This window comes from Microtus pennsylvanicus, chromosome X, assembly GCF_037038515.1.
Source record: "Microtus pennsylvanicus isolate mMicPen1 chromosome X, mMicPen1.hap1, whole genome shotgun sequence".
NCBI classification, from domain to species: Eukaryota; Metazoa; Chordata; class Mammalia; order Rodentia; family Cricetidae; genus Microtus; species Microtus pennsylvanicus.
In genome coordinates, this window is record NC_134601.1 from 91145651 (window position 1) to 91166424 (window position 20774).

Below are 20774 nucleotides of genomic sequence, written 5' to 3' on the forward strand. Positions count from 1 at the left end.
ATACACACACACACACACACACACACAGAGAGAGAGAGAGAGAGAGAGAGAGAGAGAGAGAGAGAGAGAGAGAGAGAATAAATGAAATAGTGACAATTTGATGGTTTTGTTCCCCTAGAAGCCACAGACTGTCAACAAAAAACCCAGGACCAAAAATAAAAAACTTTCTTTTTCAGCTTTTGGCTAGGGGAGGAGAGGACTATCCCAAAACAATATAGGTTATTGGTGTTGCCTTTATGTTCCATAAGTTGAAGATACATCCCTAGTGTTGAAGACACCACATACTACAGAAGCTGAACTCTAAGGAAAAAAGATAAAACTGACCAAGCAGTCTCCTCCCAGAGGACTAGCTTTCATAGTATTGCCCAGGGAACAAAGTAATCAATAGTCACACCTAGCTGTGATTCCTAAGAACCAATGCAATGAGTGTCAGAGCAAGATATCCCTCAAGAAGCAGTAGTGGCATTTGCATTTTGTCAGTAAACAACTTTCTGTGTGGATGTAGAAAGTTGAATTGGAAAGATATCATGCCTGTACTGCCCAAATATCTATAGATAGTGAAGTCATGGATTTTAGAGGAGAACCTAGCACTGACACATTGCTAAACCAGTACATTTCCTATGTGCATTCTAAATACTTAGCCTTATACTCACAGATAAATGTAGTTCTCACCTCTCATCAAAGAAGTTTCCTTTGCAACAAATGGAGACCATTAAAAGAAAGGCACAACTCATCAGAATCTACAGAATTATGGGCTTCTTGAATCCAATTGATACCTCTATAGCACAACACTTACAAACAAGGCTCAGGGAACATCTGATAACATGCTGCCAAAAGATTCTAAGTACCAGAGGACTAGGAGGTCTGATAAGATTCTGTATCTTCTAGAAATGATCAAGAAGTTACACCCTTGAAACCTCAACAATATAGGTGCCTAAACAAGACATGAACAACAACCCCAATAGACATGCTAAAGTAGCAGGGGAAATTTTCATGGGACCCAATCTCTAGACAAGCCCAACAGGCAGTTAAGACTACTGAAGAAGATTTAGTCTTCCCCGTGGATAAGTCCCCTAAGTGGTTCTCCAGTACCAAATGGCAGACCTGAAATTATATATATAGAACCAGTACTAAACTGACAGAATAGGCTGCATTTATATATTTATGCATTTATATGCATGTATGTAACTATAATAATTTTAAAAAAGAGGCCAAGAGTTTGAAAAGGAATCATAGGTTGGGAAAAGGAGGGAATGAGGGAAATGATGTGATTATATATTTTTTTAATTGCAAATAAAGATATAGGACTGAAAATAAAGTTCATTTGGTAGAGTGCTTGAATAGCATGCCCAATGCTCTCGGTACAATTCCAAGTGCAGAATAATTCAGCATGGTATAAAAGGTTTTTTTTGTTGTTGTTGCTTTTTTGAGACAGGGTTTCTCTGTGGTTTTTGGAGCCTGTCCCGGAACTAGCTCTTGTAGACCAGGCTGGTCTCGAGGTATAAAAGTTTAAGATCATTCTTGGGTGTATTGTAAGTTTAAGGTCACCCTGGGTTTTATGAGACCATGTCTCAAATCAACGCATCAATTAATCAATCAATCAGCCAATCAGTCAATACAAATTTTGACTTTGTATTGCTCTGATATGTGCAATTGTGAGCACATCCAAGTATTTAGCCTGGTGATATTTTTAATAGATGTACACCCAAGTAATCATCAAACAAGTGATTGAATCTTTAGAAAAATTATTTGTTCTTTGTTCTCATACAGCTTACTTGGTAATTCACCTCTCTACTGCAGAGTAAATCTATAAAGGCTAGCTAAATATAGCTTAAAATGTAAAACACTGACAAAATTTAAGTGGGTAGAGAGCTGCTTAAGTTGATTATAATGTCACATGAGTTCTACTGAAATTATTTCACCTGGGAAAATGTCAAACTGTCTTCATTAGCAGATCATGCAAGAAATGTGTTTGAGATTAAAAACAAAAAGCAATATAATCAACCGTACTATGCCTTGCACTTCCTATGTAATCAGCTTTTACTATAAGCAAAATATACTACTTCAGTCTTAAACTATGAACATGTCCATACCCATAATAGTCTCTCTCTCTCAGTGTGTGTGTGTGTGTGTGTGTGTGTGTGTGTGTGTGTGTGTGTGTGTGTGTCTGGTATGTATTGTGGCAATCATTTAATGAAAGTAGCGAATAGGTTGAAATCAATTTTAAACAAAACAAACTTCTATCATAAATTTTGGAAGCAACATAGGGATGTAGGTAGATAACATGTTAATGATTTTGATTACTATTCTGAGTCAATTTTAAACAAAGCAAATTTCTATCACAAATGTTGGAAGCAACATGGAGATGTAGGTGTATAACATGTTAATGACTTTGATTAATATTCTGAATCAATTGTAGTCAATAAAGTAATTTTCCCCTTGTAAAACTCTGCTAAAAATCTGTTTTCTTTCTTTTGTAAAGCACCCTCATTTCTTTCCAATGCCATGTTTCTTTCTGTACTGTTCAATAAACACGTAATAAAGTCCTTTGCCATGGTAAGACAAACATCAGACCAACACAAGAGACCACCAATAACTGAAAACACGGTGAGGGGGGCAGAGAATTCAAATTTGGGCTCATTTTTGTTCTAAACTACTCCAATAAGAAGACTTTTTTCTCATTACTGAATGTGATATTGGCATGTGTGTGTGCATGCGACTGTGTGAGTGTGTGTATGTGTGTGTGTGTCAAATGACAGCAGAGGTAGACTGCTATTTGGGAGGAAAAAGGAGAGTAGGTAACATATAGGAAAGTGTAATAAGAGATGGTAATAGAAAAGAATATCATCACAGCACAATCATACATACATATGAAAAATGACATGAAACCCATTATTTTGTACACCAACTAAAATAGTGATTGAAAATTTTGAAAAATAAGAAGAGATATAAAAATCTCTCCTTCCTCCCGTTAGCCCTTCTTCTTTACATGCACTCCCACACATATGCCAAGGAAAGGCCGTATGGACACACAAAGAGATGCTAGCCATCTCCATGCCGTGGAAAGAGAAATTACGGATGCTCAAACCCTGTTAAACATTATCAGACTTCCAGTCTTCAGAGCTGAAAATATAAATTTATATTAATAATCTCAGTCTGTGATAGTTATTATGAAGAATTAAGCGTTGAAAGAAAAGATTATAAACAAAGGAGAACTGTCTTTATTTGCGAATAATGTGTATTCTAGTGTTTTAAAAAAGCTACACTCCAGAAGAAACTGTGTGGGTATTCTAGATATCCTGAGCCTTACCTGGTTATCTTGGAATTCAGTAGATCAATAAGTACATCTATTACCAATGAAAGTGTATTAAAAGGCAGATCCTACTGACAAAGAAACTAGGATTGGCTATATATAGACAAAGATTGTGCTCATAACATCTTGCTGAGCTCAATTTTCCAATAATAATGAATTTTCATTACCAATATTTACTAGGATTGCAGATCAGTCATTTTATCTTCCTTACTGGATCATAAATTCCATGAATTAAATCCCACAAATACATGAATCGCCTTAGTCCCTGTCAATTGGTTATTCATAGAGTAAAAATATGATTATTCCTGTCTCATACTATGATCCTATAAGAATTACAAATCCTTAAAATCCTTGTGTCCACATAATTTTCTTCACATCCTGAATTCTGCATTGTCTTTCTTACTTTTGCATATGTATGTCTTTACTCAGACATTTGTAGAGGAGATCTTCCCTCCTGAATGGCCAGTCGCACCACACATTGTGGAAATAGCTCCTGTGCTTCCTTTGACTTGAGGCCTCATCTCCTTTGTAGCTTTTTGTTTCCTGACTCTGACGGCTTTGCTGAACAGATCACAACATTAAACATTTATGTTTTTAATTGTGTGTGTGTGTGTGTGTAACTGTTGCTGGACAGTATTTAAATGTCATGGAAACAGCCTCTGTTGAGAGACACCTAGTAACTTCATAGCTGCCTGGATTCAGAATTAACAGTTTGATTGTGATTTGCAACAGTAGTAGCAAATGCTAGCTAGATATGTATCTAATCAGGTGCCTGTCATTCTTGCTGTGGGAACATTGTGCAGAAGTCTCTTGAACATTAGATCTATGAAAAAACTTGCATCTCACTTAAGTTGCCTCATACTGACTTTACGAGTAAACACTTATTAATCTATAAATTGGATATAAAGTTTATGAGAAAGAGTGAGGAGAGTATTCCAACTTTTAAAAATTTTATTTCATCTAATCTCATTTTTTTATATATACACTCTTAACCCAGGAGGGCTGTGTTGCTGTGTTGAGCAAACAGCAGCAAAACACTTGTTGCTTCTGATATTGTGTATTCTACTCCCACAAGTGTGTATAAAAATATACTGCAGCCCAAATTACAAAGGAGAGTGGTCATTGTTTAAAGGTTTGTTTATCATATATCTTTGTAGGAATTTTAATCTTATTGTGGTACATTCCTGCAATTATGCCACTCTCAGGAGGCTGAAGTGGGAGGATCACAAGTTCAAGGCCAATCTGAGCTATACAGAAACTGGTTCAAAATGTGTTTCTTTATTATGATTAAATGTGTTGTTTAAGGGGAATACTTCACACAACTCAATCTGGCTCTACCCTTGATCCTTAGTCTCTAAAATGTGTTTTTATTTTTCAAACTAAAGACATAGATACCACCTCTCCTTGCCCCCACACTTCTAATTTTTTCTTCCCTATCTCGGAATAAAATATTAACTTTCTGTTTAGTATCTCAATCTAATATTAAAGTAGGCTTCAAATTCAGCAGGTGAACAAGACTCAGTTATTTTTCCTAGAACCTATACTCTCCTGTTTGAGATAGTAATTAATGATATCAGAAGCCTTCTAATTATCATGAAAATAATTTGAATTTCAATCATTCTTTTACTGTATATGCCTACATTTGACAATTCAACAAAAGCAATTGATTATTTTAGGAAAGGTTAGCAGCAGCCACACTTATTCCCAGTTAATCCTGAATTCCTGCTAACTCTCATCTTGACCATTGCAGTGTCTAGGTTCATAAATTACACACACACACACACACACACACACACAGAGAGAGAGAGAGAGAGAGAGAGAGAGAGAGAGAGAGAGAGAGAGAGAGAGAGAGAGAGAGAATGGTCTTAAAATTTGGTGAGATAATATCACTACTGTCATCAGAAATGTTAATGGATCCATTGTATCTGCATAGCACATTTTAGAAGTTTCCCAACACAACTTCTAGGCCAGAAACTATTTGTCATCTATCAATGTTTACAAACTTATCTTTTTAAAGGAATATAAATATATTTTTATTATGATTCTCAAGATTGAGTAGTACATCAACACTGTCCTTGTGTGTTTAGGAGTATGGCAATAAATGGTAAACATTTCCAGAGCTGACGCCAAGTAGACATTGAAGATAATTATTCACCAAAGAAAAAATATTTTCTCAATTCCATTTCTCCTGTCTTTATCAAAATAATCCACTCTTGGACTTGATAGATAGCTAAGGGATTAAAAGTGCTTGCTGCTCTTGCAGTGGCCATGGATTCTGTTTAAAGCACACACACTTTAGCTCATAAACATCTATAGCACAAATTTCAGAGACTCTAATGTCCTCTTCTGAGCTCTGGGTGTCAAGAAATGCATACAGTACACGTGCAAACACATACACGCATGCACACACATACACACACACACACAAATCAGTCATTAAATAGATAGACAGATAGATACATAGATAGATAGATGGATGAATAAATAAACACACAAAAACTAAATAAATGGCTATCCATTGATTCACAGAATAATAAAAAGATTTAGGAGTTATAAGGCCAGATGCTCTGCAGGGATGTAGCAGGAACAGCTATAGAACCAAGTTGGATTCTCCCCAGAGCCTCTCAAAGTCCAGAAACAAATGTTTCTTTTTGAAGTTCAGTAGATTTTTTAGGTAACACATTGCTTGATACCCTTCCACCTCTAGCTCAATGAAAATGTCTGTGGAAAAGAAGTCATGAGACCCCTTCTTGTTCTCAAAACATTTGACTGGAGCATACAGATGCTGCTTCGCCTTTAAATGAAAGAAAATTAATGCAACCCTTGAGGATGGTTTTGTTTTGTCTGACTCATAAGGCCTCCATCTGTGTCTGTTATACAACATTGCCAAGGAAAGTACATATGAAAATCACTCCTTATGCTACCAAGAAGCATTCATTACTGGTGTAACTTGAATTTTTTAAAATATAATATTTGTTGCAGAGTCATATGGATAATTGATGAGTACCTGTTCAAGCGAGTTTTTATCTTTTTGGGTACAGCATTGAAGAGAATATGGCATACCTATAATTATCATGTTACAGCCCTAGTTTGTTTATATTCACTCACAAGGACCCATCACTCAGGACTTGACATTTTCTTAGGAGTGTATAGGAGATAAAGACAGCAAAAAAGACAGGAATTTGAGAAATCTTTATCTTATCATTTATCTTAGGACAGAGATACAGAAGAGGTTAAATAATATAGCCTTAAATTTTGGCAATCGGGGGAAAAAAAGAATGATATTAACGTCAAGCTTATGAAGCCAAAAAGAGCTTCCTCATGTGCTATGGAGACAGCTTGGTCAGTTAGTTTGTAAGAGAAATCACTCTCACAAACATAAGGACTTCATCAAAACTACAAAATAATAAAAAAGGTCAGACATTGTACTTTGTGATTGTCATCCTAACAGGGGGCATGGAGATGGGCTGGCTGGCCAACCTAGGCTACTTCTTTATGTCCAGATTTTTTTAAAAAATGCCTCAAAAAAAGATAATTGTTGCCTGAAAAATGATGCCCATGCTTGATCTCTGACCTGCACACACACATATACACACAGATACACACATACATACACATATGTGAGTGTGGTATTACCTGTGTGTTTCTATACACACAAACATGAATACATACACACAAACAAAAACTTCCTCAGCAATACCACATTTACAATTGCAACCTAATGTCCTACCATCTAGATGTTGTGAACTAAGATGGCCAGATGTCCCGCCCCCCTTGTTTTCTACCACTTACTCAAAACATGAAACAGTTTCTCTGTTACATTCAGGTTAAATCCAGAATAAAATGTGCTTTTATTTTTCAAACTAAAGACATAGATAGCACCTCTCCTTGCCCCCCACACTTCTATTTTTTTTCTTCCCTATCTCAGAAACCTATCCTGAATCCATTCACTTTTCTCTTCACAGTCACCACCCTGTTTCTATGGATTTTTTTATCCTTTGTATGAACAGCTGCAATACCAAATTTACTGGACTTTGGCTTCTTTCCCTACCTCTGTATTACCCCTTCTCTACAAAGAAGCCAAAGCGAACTCTTAAAATTGAAATTCAGACACATTAACTTCCCTATTCAATTACCTAATTATTTCTCATTTGGAAAACAAAATACAAAGTCTTCCAGTATGGAGAACCTGGTTTCTTCTTCAACTTCATCTAATATCACTCTTCTTGCTCACACTACACCAAGAATCCTGCCCTTTCTTTTCACCCTTCTTTTGCAGAAAAACACTAAGCTCATTTTAGCATTTATACTTGCTGGTCATTCTATTTGTTGCAATGTTCACTAACCTCTTCACGTTCTCTTCCCCACTGCACATCTCTTCCAATTTTAATTTTCTACAGGAGATCCACTTTCACTAACATTTTTATCAAAGTCCAAGTGAACATTTGAATTTGTTTCTGTGCTGCCTTTTCTCTTCCGTTGACCTATAATTCATATTTTATGTCATCACCATATTGTCATTTCTATTATTTTGCAGTATTTTGAAATAAGGTAATATAACACCTGCAGCTTTATTCTTTTTGTTCAACATTGATTTGACTACTAGGGTCTCCAAAAATTTCATATGAATTTTTACTGGTGTCTCTTTCTGTGATATGGGGACCATAAGAGGAACTTCAGAACTTTGTTTTGCTTACTGATGTAGTTTCATTGTCCAATTGAATATGAAAACTCCCATATTTCTTAAATGGACAGATAAGTAAGCAAATTAAATAATTGTTTATTTTGTCTTCTTGGAAATAAAACTTTGAGCATTATTAGCATGATACTATTAGATTATTTTTAGCCTGCTTATACTCCTGTCTGAAAAATATTAGAACCTCAACCACTATTTTATTTTTTTTGCTTATATGTAGATATATTACAGGACTCAGATTTTCTTCAGGACATGGATGAACTTTTTTGTGTGTATCTAGGACCAAGTAGAGGACTTGGTACATAATAGTTGCTTAGAGACTTTGAATTTAGCAGTTAAGCTGTAGTAGATGAGAAATAACACAGAAACCCACAACTGTACAATGTGCAGAGAGTGGAGGACTTGGGAAACTCAGTCTTAAGTGAACTCAGTCTCAAGGTGTAAGGATTTATGAAGAAGAGAAGATAGATTGTAAGAGCCAGAAATGGTGAATGACTCCAAGGAAACAGCATCTTCCAGACTAAGAAGTACTCATACACATATGAACTCACAGGGACTGTGGCAACTTGCATAAGACCTGCACAAGTTCAAACCAGACAGAATTTCTGTGGGCAAGTGGACAAGCAATTTAAACAAGAAATTGTTTGCAACTGATACTTGATGGGAAAGGAAAAATTGGTTTTTGCCAATGGAGTATTAGTGGTTCTATCAACCACACTTCAGTTCAGGCCCCATGCCCAATGATAGTTGGCCAACACAAATCAGACTCTAAATTTTTGTGGAGGGTGGAATTTGACTTCACTTAGATTTTATTTTTTCTTAAGTTTTGTCTTATTGTTTATTTGCTTTGACTTTTATTTTGTTTTCATTGTTTGAGAGAAAGAACATGAAATTGGATGGGTACTAATAGTGGGGAGGATCTGGAAAGAGTTGTTGGAAGGGAAAGCATGACCAAAATATTGTATAATTAAATTTTAATAAAATAAAGTAAAAGGGGATATTCCATGCCAAGAATCATAAAAACAGCAAGTATTGACTTTTATACAGATATTAAATAAAGTATATTTAAGAAATTCCTTGAAATCTGCTAACAAATTACATGTGTATTATTACATTATTATAGTAAAACTTCAACATTCAAGAAAACAAACAATTTAACACTGATACACACTGAAAAGAGAGCCTTAATGAAATTCCTAAAACAAAAGCTGAGAGAGATTTCAAAGAATTTATGGTCATATTTAGGAAATTGCTATTCTACTCTAACTACCTAATGGAATAACTAGACAGAACATTAGCAAGTATGAAAATATAAACAGTACAGACAACAAAAATCATCTATATCAGATAACTTTGTCACTGTTGTGACCAAATTCTTGGCAAGAAGAAACTTAAGAATTTATTTTGGCTTTTGATTTAAGAATACACAGCACATCCTTACTAGAAATGCATGGAAAAAAGAGTATAAAGTAGCTGAACATTTCATAAAGAAATAGCTGGATTTCTAGACTCAAGCTGAAAAGAGATAAATATTTTAACAGATTTAAACAATAACTTAAAAAATATCCTAAGTAAAAATATTCTAGGTTCACATGGATTCACTGCTGAATTCTATCCTAGAATCAAATACGAAACAGCACCAATGTTTCGCAAACTATTTCATAAAATAAGACAAGAAGAAACATCAACAAACCCCGACACACAGTAAACAACAGCAACAACAACAACAAATAATAATAATAATAATAATAATAAAATTCTCCTGGGCATCCCAAAAATGTCAACTTCCAAATAAAGAGATACCTATACTCTCTTCACATTAACTAGAAATAGAAGCAGCCTCAGTGTCTGAATAAATAATAGAAATATGGTACATATAAACACTGAAATTTTATTCAGCAGTAAAGAAAGTAAAATTTTCATGAAAAAATAATAGATCTAGAAAGAATGCTTAGTGAAATAAGCCAGGTCCAAAAAGACAAATATCTCATGCTCTCCCTTACATGCAGATGCTGGTTAGAAACTGAATGCATTTTGTTTAACTGCCAGTAAAGGATAGAAATATGCCACTAGAGTGGTTGGGATAAAAGAAACTTTAAGAGAAAAGGGATAGTAAAACACATCATACGTAAAAGTAAACAAGGGAATAGTGGGGGTCTATGCCAGGAGGTGGGTGACAGAATCAGAGAGAGGAAGTTGAGGGCAGAGTAACAAAAACTAAAGGCTGTGAAAAAGCAATATAGAAATTTATATATAGAAGGAAAATTCCAACCCAAGGAAGTTGGCTACGGGAACAAAAACACAATTGATGGTCTCATAGCAACAAATCCTAAAGAATGGAAAAACACAAAAATTAACATCACCAACAATGAAAATTAAATTAACAGGAGATAGCAATCACTAGTCATTAATATTCTGTAATGTAAATGGATTCAAATCACCTACAAAAAGGCACAGGCTAACAGATTGGATATGAAAAGAGAATCCATCCTTCTTCTGCAAACAAGAAACACATCTCAACCTCAAGGACAGACATTGTCTCAGAATAAAGGGTTGGGGGAAAATACACCAGTCAAATGGACCTAAGAAACAAGCGGTTGTAGCTATCCTAATATCTAACAAAATAGACTTCAAGCTAAAATCAGTCAAAAAAGACAAAGAAGTTAATTTTATATTAGTCACAGGAAAAAAACATCAAGAGGAAATCTCAATACTAAACATCTATGCCCCCAATACAAGGGCACCCTCATATGTAAAAGAAACACTTCTAAAGCTTAAATCATACATTAAATCCCACACACTAATAGTGGGAGACTTCCACATCCACCTCTCACCACTGGACACGTCAGTCAGACAAAAAAAGAACAGAAAAATAAATGAACTAACAGATGTTATGACTCAAATAGACTTAACAGACTCCTATAGAATATTCCATCCAAACATAAAAGAATATACCTTCTTCGCAGCAACTCATAGAACCTTCTCAAAAATTGACCACATACTCAGTAACAAAATAAAATTCAACAAATACAAAAAAATAGAATAACCTAATGTACCTTATCAGATCACCACGATTTAAAACTAGAAGTCAACAGCAATACTAATTCCAGAAAACCCACAAACACATGGAAATTAAACAATGCTCACTTGAATCATCAATGGGTCAAGGAAGAAATAAAGGGAGAAATTAAATACTTCCTAAAATTCAATGAAAATGACCACACAACATACCCAAATTTATGTGACACATTGAAAGCAGTGTTAAGAGAAAAGTTCATAGCACTAAATGCCTACATATCACAATCCCAGAGAACCTATCCAACAATGAGGACCCTAAGAGAGACATGCATAGATCTAATCTACATGGGAAGTAGAAAAAGACAAGAACTCCAGAGTAAACTGGGATCATGGGGACCTTGGGAGAGGGTTGAAGGAGAGGGGTAATGTATGGAGGAGAGCTGAGAAATAAATGTAGAGCTCAATAAAAATAAAATATAAGTGAATTTTTAAAATGTATAATGTCAAATAAAGTTTTAGCAGAGACACTCTGTATGGATAGATAAATTGAAATCTTAGTGCCAGCTGTGAGGAATGCCTCCCTATTTTTATTAGAGAATTCCCAGAGGACCCAAACAATACAGTCTCCCTGTCTTAGAGTTCTGCCAAATCTTTATTCTAAGGCCCTATTGCTGAAGATATTGGACACTTTGATCACAGGATATAGAGGCATCAAGTTGGAAGGGAGTAGAAACTTTCCTCTTTGTAGCCTTCAGGTTCACTCTGCTTTAATCCAGCAAACTACCAGGTAAGATTTTCCCTCTCTCCTAGAATCATTGCATTACTTGTATGAGGTTAGCCAATCCCTTTTTTCTTTTTTATTTATTTATTAAAGATTTCTGTCTCCTCCTCGCCACCGCCTCCTATTTCCCTCCCCCTCCCCCATTCAACTCCCCCTCTCTCATCAGCCCAAAGAGCAGTCAGGGTTCCCTGCCCTGTGGGGAGTCCAAGGACCACCCACCTCCTTCCAGGTCTAGTAAGGTGAACAAACAAACAGCCTAGGCTCCCACAAAGCCAGTACATGCAGTAGGATCAAAACCCAGTGCCATTGTTCTTGACTTCTCAGCATTGTTATCATTGTTCGCTATGTTCAGCGAGTCTGGTTTTATCCCATGCTTTTTCAGACCCAGTCCAGCTGGCCTTGGTGAGTTCCCGATAGAACATCCCCATTGTCTCAGTGTGTGGGTGCACCCCTCACGGTCCTGAGTTCCTTGCTCGTGCTCTCTCTCCATCTGCTCCTGATTTGGATTTTGGGGTTTCAGTCTGGCGCTCCAATGTGGGACTCTGTCTCTGTCTCCTTTCATCGCCTGATAAAGGTTAATATCCAGGAGGATGACTATATGTTTTTCTTTGGGTTCAACTTCTTATTTAGCTTCTCTAGGATCACAAATTATAGGCTCAATGTCCTTTATTTATGGCTAGAAACCAAATATGAGTGAGTACATCCCATGTGAGAGCATCTTCAACAAATTGTGCTGGCAAAACTGGATGTCAATCTGTAGAAGAATGAAAATAGATCCATATCTATCACCATGCACAAAACTCAAGTCCAGATAGATTAAAGACCTCAATATCAGTCCGAACACACTGAACCTGATAGAAGAGAAAGTGGGAAGTACTCTACAACACATGGGCACAGGAGACCACTTCCTACGTATAACCCCAGCAGCACAGACATTAAGGGCATCATTGAATAAATGGGACCTCCTGAGACTGAGAAGCTTCTGTAAAGCAAAGGACACTGTCACTAAGACAAAAAGGCCACCCACTGACTGGGAGAAGATCTTCGCCAATTACTTTTTGAATGGATATAAAGCCTGAACAATAAGAACTCATTCTTAGTTCTGTAAACCTGATCAAAAGTCTGTTTTGGATGTCATGGAATCTAGGATGGAACTAACTGCTATTGTTTTGATAAACGGTTTGGTCTCAAACTGCAATCTAAATAAGTTTAATTACACTCATACATTAGTCTCTGGCTAAGATTCCTACAAAGAAACTTCTTACTCCATAGAGCAGTAGTTAGTACAGAAACCAATAACTGGCCAACACGCCAGTAATAATTTGTGGTAGAATGCTTGACCTTAAACAGGGTAACTATATCAGTAACACGGTAACTCATAGAAGAGAAGGAAGAAAGAAAGTAAGACTGGGGAAAATCCATGTTCTGGACATGAAATAACCATTACACTCAAGAACTACCTAGAGTTGTGGTTATGTGCACGAGACCTGCACTTGTTGGACCCATCAACATTGCATTATGGATTGTGAAGCCACACCCCTTCCTGGGGGAAGGTAGTATGTTCTGTAATGGTGTGGCCACTGATAAGTTGCCCTTGCTCCTATAAATAACCCCCACCAACATTCAGGCAAGTTATTCTAATTAAATTCATGCAAAAAACAAAGACATGAAAATCGAAACGGGACTTGTTGAGAAGAGTTTCAATTGGAATTGAGGATAAAAGAAGGAATGGGGGGCATTGGAATGAAATAAAATGCATTGTGTAAATATATCAAACTATAAAACAATTTTAAAAGAAAATTATAGACCAATCTATCAGATGAATGTGGATGAAAAATTTCTAAATAACATACTTGCAAGCTGAATTCAAGAACATATCAAAAAATCATTTACCATGACCAAATTGGATTAATTCCAGACAGGCTATCCTTCAACATAGGCAAATCTATAATTGTAATACATCGTGTAAATAAACTCAAGCAAAAGTATTACATATCATTTTGATAGAAACAAGGGGTTTTGACAAAATCCAACATCCTGTGTGATAAAAGTTTGGAAGAAACTAGAAAGAGAGGAACACATATTAAGAAAATAAAAGCTATATATGACAGAACTGAGTATTAACTAACATAGTAGTGGGGAAAGCTGAAAACATTTCCAGTTAAAAGAGGGACAAAACAAAACACCCAGTTTCTCCATTTCTTGATCAATATTGTATTGGAAGTCTTAGCTAGAGTAATAATTTGAGAAAGCCAATAATTGTTCTAATTGACATGATTATACATAAAAGAAACCCCAGAAACCCTACCAGAAAACGCTTAGAACTGATTTAAGGAAAAAAAAAACTCTTCAGCAAAGCATCAGCATACAATTTAACATGCAAAAAACAGTAGTTAGAGGATAAGAAAGAAGTTATGTAAAACCTCTACGGAAACCCACTGGGAGATCAAAGTGATATCCAGGTCACATCTTTGGTGCCCATAGTAAGGACTCTTCTCTTTGAGCTTCTTGAGACCGTTGAAATGACTTAAAAAAGGTCAGATTGCCCTCACCCACCACCTCCTCCACTTGGAAGTCACAAATACCCATAAACAAATGGCTTCTCACTCTTTTTGAGAAAGTGTTTCACAACCCAAAGGATCCTCATTCCCTGCTGAGAGAGGTTCCTGTTGTGTACAAATAGTTTGGTTTTTCTGGAGGAATGGCTTATGTGGTGTTTTTCAAAGATTACTGTAGTGATGAGGCGAGCATCACTACAGGTTACATTGTAAAACCCTCCCTCAGCCTGTGTAATTCATGTGATGTGATTGCCACTTTTTGACTTTGAAAATCCTACCCTGCTTTGTTTTGGCACCAAGAGTTTTTCCCAATAAGAGCTTCCCAATAAGTCAGTGGGTTAGGAGATTCACTATACACTTACTTGGTTTAAGAAACTGATGATTCTTTGGGTTCACCTTCTTATTTAGCTTCTCTAGGATCACGAATTATAGGCTCAATGTCCTTTATTTATGGCTAGAAACCAAATATGAGTGAGAACATCCCATGTTCCTCTTTTTGGGTCTGGCTTACCTCACTTAGGATAGTGTTTTCTATTTCCGTCCATTTGTATGCAAAATTCAAGAAGTCATCCTCCTGAATATTAACCTTCATCAGGAAATAAAAGGAGACTGAGACAGAGACCCACATTGGAGCACCGGACTGAAATCTCAAGGTCCAAATCAGGAGCAGATGGAGAGAGAGCACGAGCAAGGAACTCAGGACCGTGAGGGGTGCACACTGAGACAATGGGGATGTTCTATCGGGAACTCACCAAGGCCAGCTGGACTGGGTCTGAAAAAGCCTGGGATAAAACCGGACTCTCTGAACATAGCGGACAATGAGGACTACTGAGAACTCAAGAACAATCGCAGTGGGTTTTTGATCCTAGTGCACGTACTGGCTTTGTGGGAGCCCAGGCAGTTTGGATGCTCACCTTACTAGACCTTGATGGAGGTGGGTGGTCCTTGGACTTCCCACAGGGCAGGGAACCCTGATTGCTCTTTGGGCTGATGAGGGAGGGGGACTTAACCGGGGGAGGGGGAGGGAAATGGGAGGCGGTGGCAGGGAGGAGGCAGAAATCTTTAATAAATAATTTTTTTAAAAAAGGAAACCGATGATTCATAACTTTCTCGCATGGGTTATTTCACATGGAATTCCTTTTTCCGTTCTGTGTCCTTGATTTAGCATTTTATGCATACGTATCTCTAGCCAGTTTCTCTTGTTCTTAATGTACCATCTCCTGTTACATTTATGTTAGCCTAAGACACCCTTTTCTTCCCTCAGAAGTGTTGCCTGTTTAATGTTTTCTGAGTGTCTTTGTTGTTAAGTGATAAGATCAATATATTTCCTATATCACTAATACTAGACCTCTATGATGGGCTCTTCTGGTTCTGAGACATTCCTTTGCTCCTTTCATGGGTTCCTCTGTTCCAGCAGACCTGGGAATCTAGGGGAGAGAAAATTGATATCCAGTTCCCACCTGGACTCTAAAACGTAGAAAGAAACTCTCTGATACATTGTTACAAAGCAAGCAGCTCTTTCTCTTTGGATTTCCTTTCCTAGTTCTCAATATTTACAGGAAAGAAACTAACTCCATGTCTTGGAAAGGGAATCATGCCTGCTGCATTACAACTTTTTCCAAATCATATTATTCCTTATTGGAGAACTTAAAGGGGAAACTTCATACATTTAGGATCTCTGAAACTTGCCAAATGGATAAGAATCCCTCCCCCGGGTTACAGTAAATAACCGCTGAGGTAAGAGGCTGACCAGCCCTGTTCTTGAGAGGAGATTCTCACATAAGTTGAGCTTCTTATAAGCCAGGTAGAAAGCTTTCGTGAGTTATCACTGGTAGAACTTTCCCTGGCACAACCGTTTTTAGGTTCTTCTTGCTTCTCTAAGTAACCCCTCACCTATATAATATTCCTGTTACTAACATCAATAAATACATCCATCCAAAAAGTTAGAATTTAATGCAATTGTTCCTTTGGCCTGTAACAAATTCCCTACCAGTGTTGATTAGAGATCTGTATCATGCCTCCATGTGAAAAAAAATCTCTCACACAATAATGTCTTTTCATTTTTATCGGGGGGGGTTTGATGTCAGGTGGGGTAAGTTCTGTTTTCTGGCCCCTGCAGGTCAAAAACCTTAGTCCTTGCCACATAAGGCATCTCTGGATTTGGAGGTGGCATACTACATCAATTAATTACAAGAAAACTTTTTCCTCTTTGAATCTTGGCAAAGTGCATACTACTATAGATTCTCAGTGATGTATGAATCTTGACCATTTTTTGGCTGGTAAGTTAGGTCCATATAAAACTAAAGCCTCAGTTCTTGAACAAACATTTGGAGAATGGCAAATCAGAGAACCCGGAAAAGTAAAAGCATGAGAACTAAAATTTTGATAGCATAACACCACCCCAAAGGCTACAGTACTCACTGCTTCCATGTCTAGCAACATTTATGACTCCCCTTGCCCAGATGTGTCATCTTTAGTAGTTGGTTGGAGAATTTGAACTCATTAGTGTGCTACTGACCTTTCTCTGTACAGGATCTTAAACAATCAAACAAAACACAGGTAATTTTCACAGTGACCTTAAAAGCAGAAATTTAAGCAATATACCTAACCTCTTTTGCCTTCCCATCCCTCATTTCTAAAAGGGAAAAATAGCAATACCTCACCAAGCTTACCTAATATGGTTGTGATTGTCAATTTATATTAGAGAGGAATTTAGAACAATTTCTAGAACTTAGTGAGATCTCAATACAGAATATATATATATATATTCCAAGAACTCATATCCACTGAATGATTTTCCATGTCTAACATCAGAGAACAGACACTCAACCAATTAGTTACAGTACATTATGGTAAATGAATGCTGTACTAAACCTAAGGTGTCATGTGCTATGGTAACTGGAAGAAAATAAAAAAAGGTTTTTAATGGAAGTGAGAAATTTATATTTCTTATGTTTATTTATGGTGGTGTTTGGGCTCAAACTCTTTTTAAATTTCTTAAATTGTTGAGAAGTACTCTTATAAGAACAGCCAGTACATGGAGAAAGTAAAAGACTATCATTTTGTTATTCTGTAACTATCAACCAATGGGTCCACACTCCTAATTTGACTCCACAGGAGGCCTTCCCTAAGATCCCTTCAGACTTCTTGTAGGTGAAGGTTATAGACCTGCCTTATTCTTTTTTATTATTTTATTGAGTTATATATTTTTCTCGACTCCCCTCCCTTCCTCTCCTCGTCCCTTTTACCCTTTCCCATGCTCCCTATGCCCTCAATTTACTCAGGAGATCTTGTCTGTTTCTACTTCCCATGTACATTAGATCTATGTGTGTCTCTTTTAGGGTCCTCTTTGCATCTTTTAAATCTGGGAAGAGAAGACAATAAGGAAACACTGGTCTCAGGGCTGCGACAACAGAATCTTCAGGGTTACATTGTTTTCTGATAGACAATACAATTGGTAGCTTGCTATTAATCAACTTTCTCCCCACTTCTCCCTTCTCTCTCTCTCTCTCTCTCTCTCTCTCTCTCTCTCTCTCTCTCTCTCTCTCTCTCTCACACACACACACACACACTTTCTTTTTTTTACTTATAAATAAATTTTATTTAAAACAATATATATGTATTAGTTCAAATTTTTTACTACAAATGAAAGAAAACAGATTCAGAAAGTTGATCTCACTAAGTTCTAGAAATTGTTCTAAATTCCTCTCAAATGCCAATCGGTCCTCAGCTAGGGGTGGGATGTTGTACCCACCTTCTCATTATGGGTTTTTGTCTGGTTTGAGTTTAAGTAGAACTTGTGTGCAGGATTTCACAATTGCTGTGAGTTTGTATGTGTTTTTTCACTGTTGTGTTTGGATGAGTAAATATTTTTTAAATGTTTCTTTACTTAACCCTCATAGTTCTTTAATGTAATAACTAACATGCCCCTTTGAAAAACCAAGGCCTGAAATAGTTTATTCAGTTTTCCTGAAATCATACAGCAAGCAAGTTCTTCAGAGGATATTTTACCTAGATTGTATGGATGTAGATGCAAAGCTCCTAACCAGGACTATTATTTTTGTATTCAATTAAATATAAATTATTCATGGTAGTAGAAACTACTAATGTCTTTTATATTTTTCTATGATTCACATTTACTGTGAATAGTCAAAATCATTTATATGAGATCCCATATATGGATGGAGTAAGTAATCATTGTAAGTCACAGCTGAAAAGTAACAAATTAAATAAGAAAATAATCTTTTTACCTTTCTCCCTAAACACAGAGCTTCGATAACTTGATGGATGCGAGTGAAAGATAAGAAAATACATGAAAACAAACCGTTGTTTCTTATTGGCAAATTAGATTCAGATTTTAAAATCTTTTTAGAAAAATTAAGCAGTTTATGGGATTTTTATATTCATGTGGACAGGAACATACATAGTCAGATTGTTATGGTGCATTGCTAAAAATGAAAATATGTCTCAGACTCAACACAAAAGTGTTCAAAAAGCACATATCTGGGAATAGGAGTCACAGATCACAAAATAGATGCCACAATTTCAACCACCGTTATCTGGGGAGAAAATGCAAGATTACTACTTACAGCTTTGGAAAGTAGGACTCATAATGTGTCAAAATATTCTATTCTAGGAGGTATTCAGCATGTTGAACAACTTCAAAGCATGACGTGTATAGAGCAGTACTTCATACCTTTGACAGTGTGGTCAAGAAAAGAGGGTGGTAATAGGTGATGCTTATAAACTCAAAGAAGCAATTGGGCGAACTGGGAGTTTTTGAAGTTTCTTGTCTCTCTGCATATAATGGACCTTATCTGAAGACTACAGTGTGTGTAAGATAAGATTCTAAATACCTCAAACACCAAATTCTGAGACTAAGTGCCTTACCCAGTAAACCAAGCTATACCGGTCCAAAATTAAGTGAAAGAAATATTTTCAGATATAACCCCCTTGTCTATAGTCATGATAAATCTCTGCCTCTTCTCAGAAGGAGTGAGAACATATGGTTTTCATAGACCTAAAAAGAAATACAGTCTTGTAACTTCCTTCAAGGTCTGAATCAGCTATATCAGATCCTCGGGAGACAATTCTTTTATACTACACCTAGAATGTGTGGTACCATAGTAGCTATCGAAAGAAATTATTCCAACTGCTATCTTTTCTTTTCTGTTCAAAAGACCAATGGAAAGAACTCACAGATGTCCAGGGAATCATTTAAGTTTTTTCTCTTCCTTGATGTAAATGAGATCATATCTTATCCAACTGAAATAGTATAGAATAAATATAAAGATCACTATAAATAATTTCTCTGTTGTTATGTAAACAAATCGCAAACTGAAAACTGTATCAATATCCTTAGGGGGAAAGATTTTTTAAGTAAATGTTAATGAAAATAATAATAAAACTCAGAAGTTGAAAATAAAATATCAAGGAAGTAGAAATATAAAGATTCAGGACCTTTTTGAGTTGTCAGCATTTAAGTAGACTTGGAAAAGTCGAAGATGTGATACCATTCATGTATAAAAAAAGAGAATAGTCAACTGGAAAGGAGTAAAATATTGAGTCTCAAAAAAAAATGAAAGCACCTGGAACATTAAAGGAACTGCACAGAAATCAGTGTGAATGCAGCAGAGCCATCAAATAGGAGAAGAGATAAAAATGGCCAGATACTGGATAGAAAATCATAAGGAGACTTGCAGATTATAGGAAAGTCAGAGGTTGCTTATGTTTATTTGTTTGTTTGTTTTTCATTTTTTATTGAGAAAAGGAAGAGAAAAAAAACAAGTTTCCACCTCCTCCCAGCCTCCCATTTCCCTCCCCCTTCTCCCACTCCTCTCCCCCTCCCTCTCCAGTCCAAAGAGCAGTCAGGGTTCCCTGCCCTGTGGTAAATCCTAGGTCCTCCCCCCTTTGTCCATATCTAGGAAGGTGAACATCCAAACTGGCTAGGCTCCCACAAAGCCAGCACATTGCGTAGGATCAAAACCCCGTGCCATTGTCCTTGGTGTCTCATCAGCTCTCATTGTTCGCCATGTTCAGAGAGTCCAGTTTTATCCCATGCTTTTTCAGTCACAGTCCAGCTGGCCTTGGTGAGCTCCCAGTAGATTTTCGTTTGTTTTTAAAGTTAGGATTGAGATAGACTTCAAGGGCTCTGAAGCAAACACCATGACTGTATATGCCCTGCATATCACTCTAACTTTTGTGTTGGGAATCATGGAGACCAAATATATTTTAAGAACTCAGAAAAAAAAGATGCCAGTGAGTTGGATCAGGACATTAGCTCTACATGAGTTAAGAAGTGACTGAATCACTCAGCTATGAGAAAGACAGTAGGAGGACTGATTAGTAATGACCAGGGGCAAAGAAAAGTAATAAATAAGGATTTCAGTTAAGAGTATTTAAGTTAAA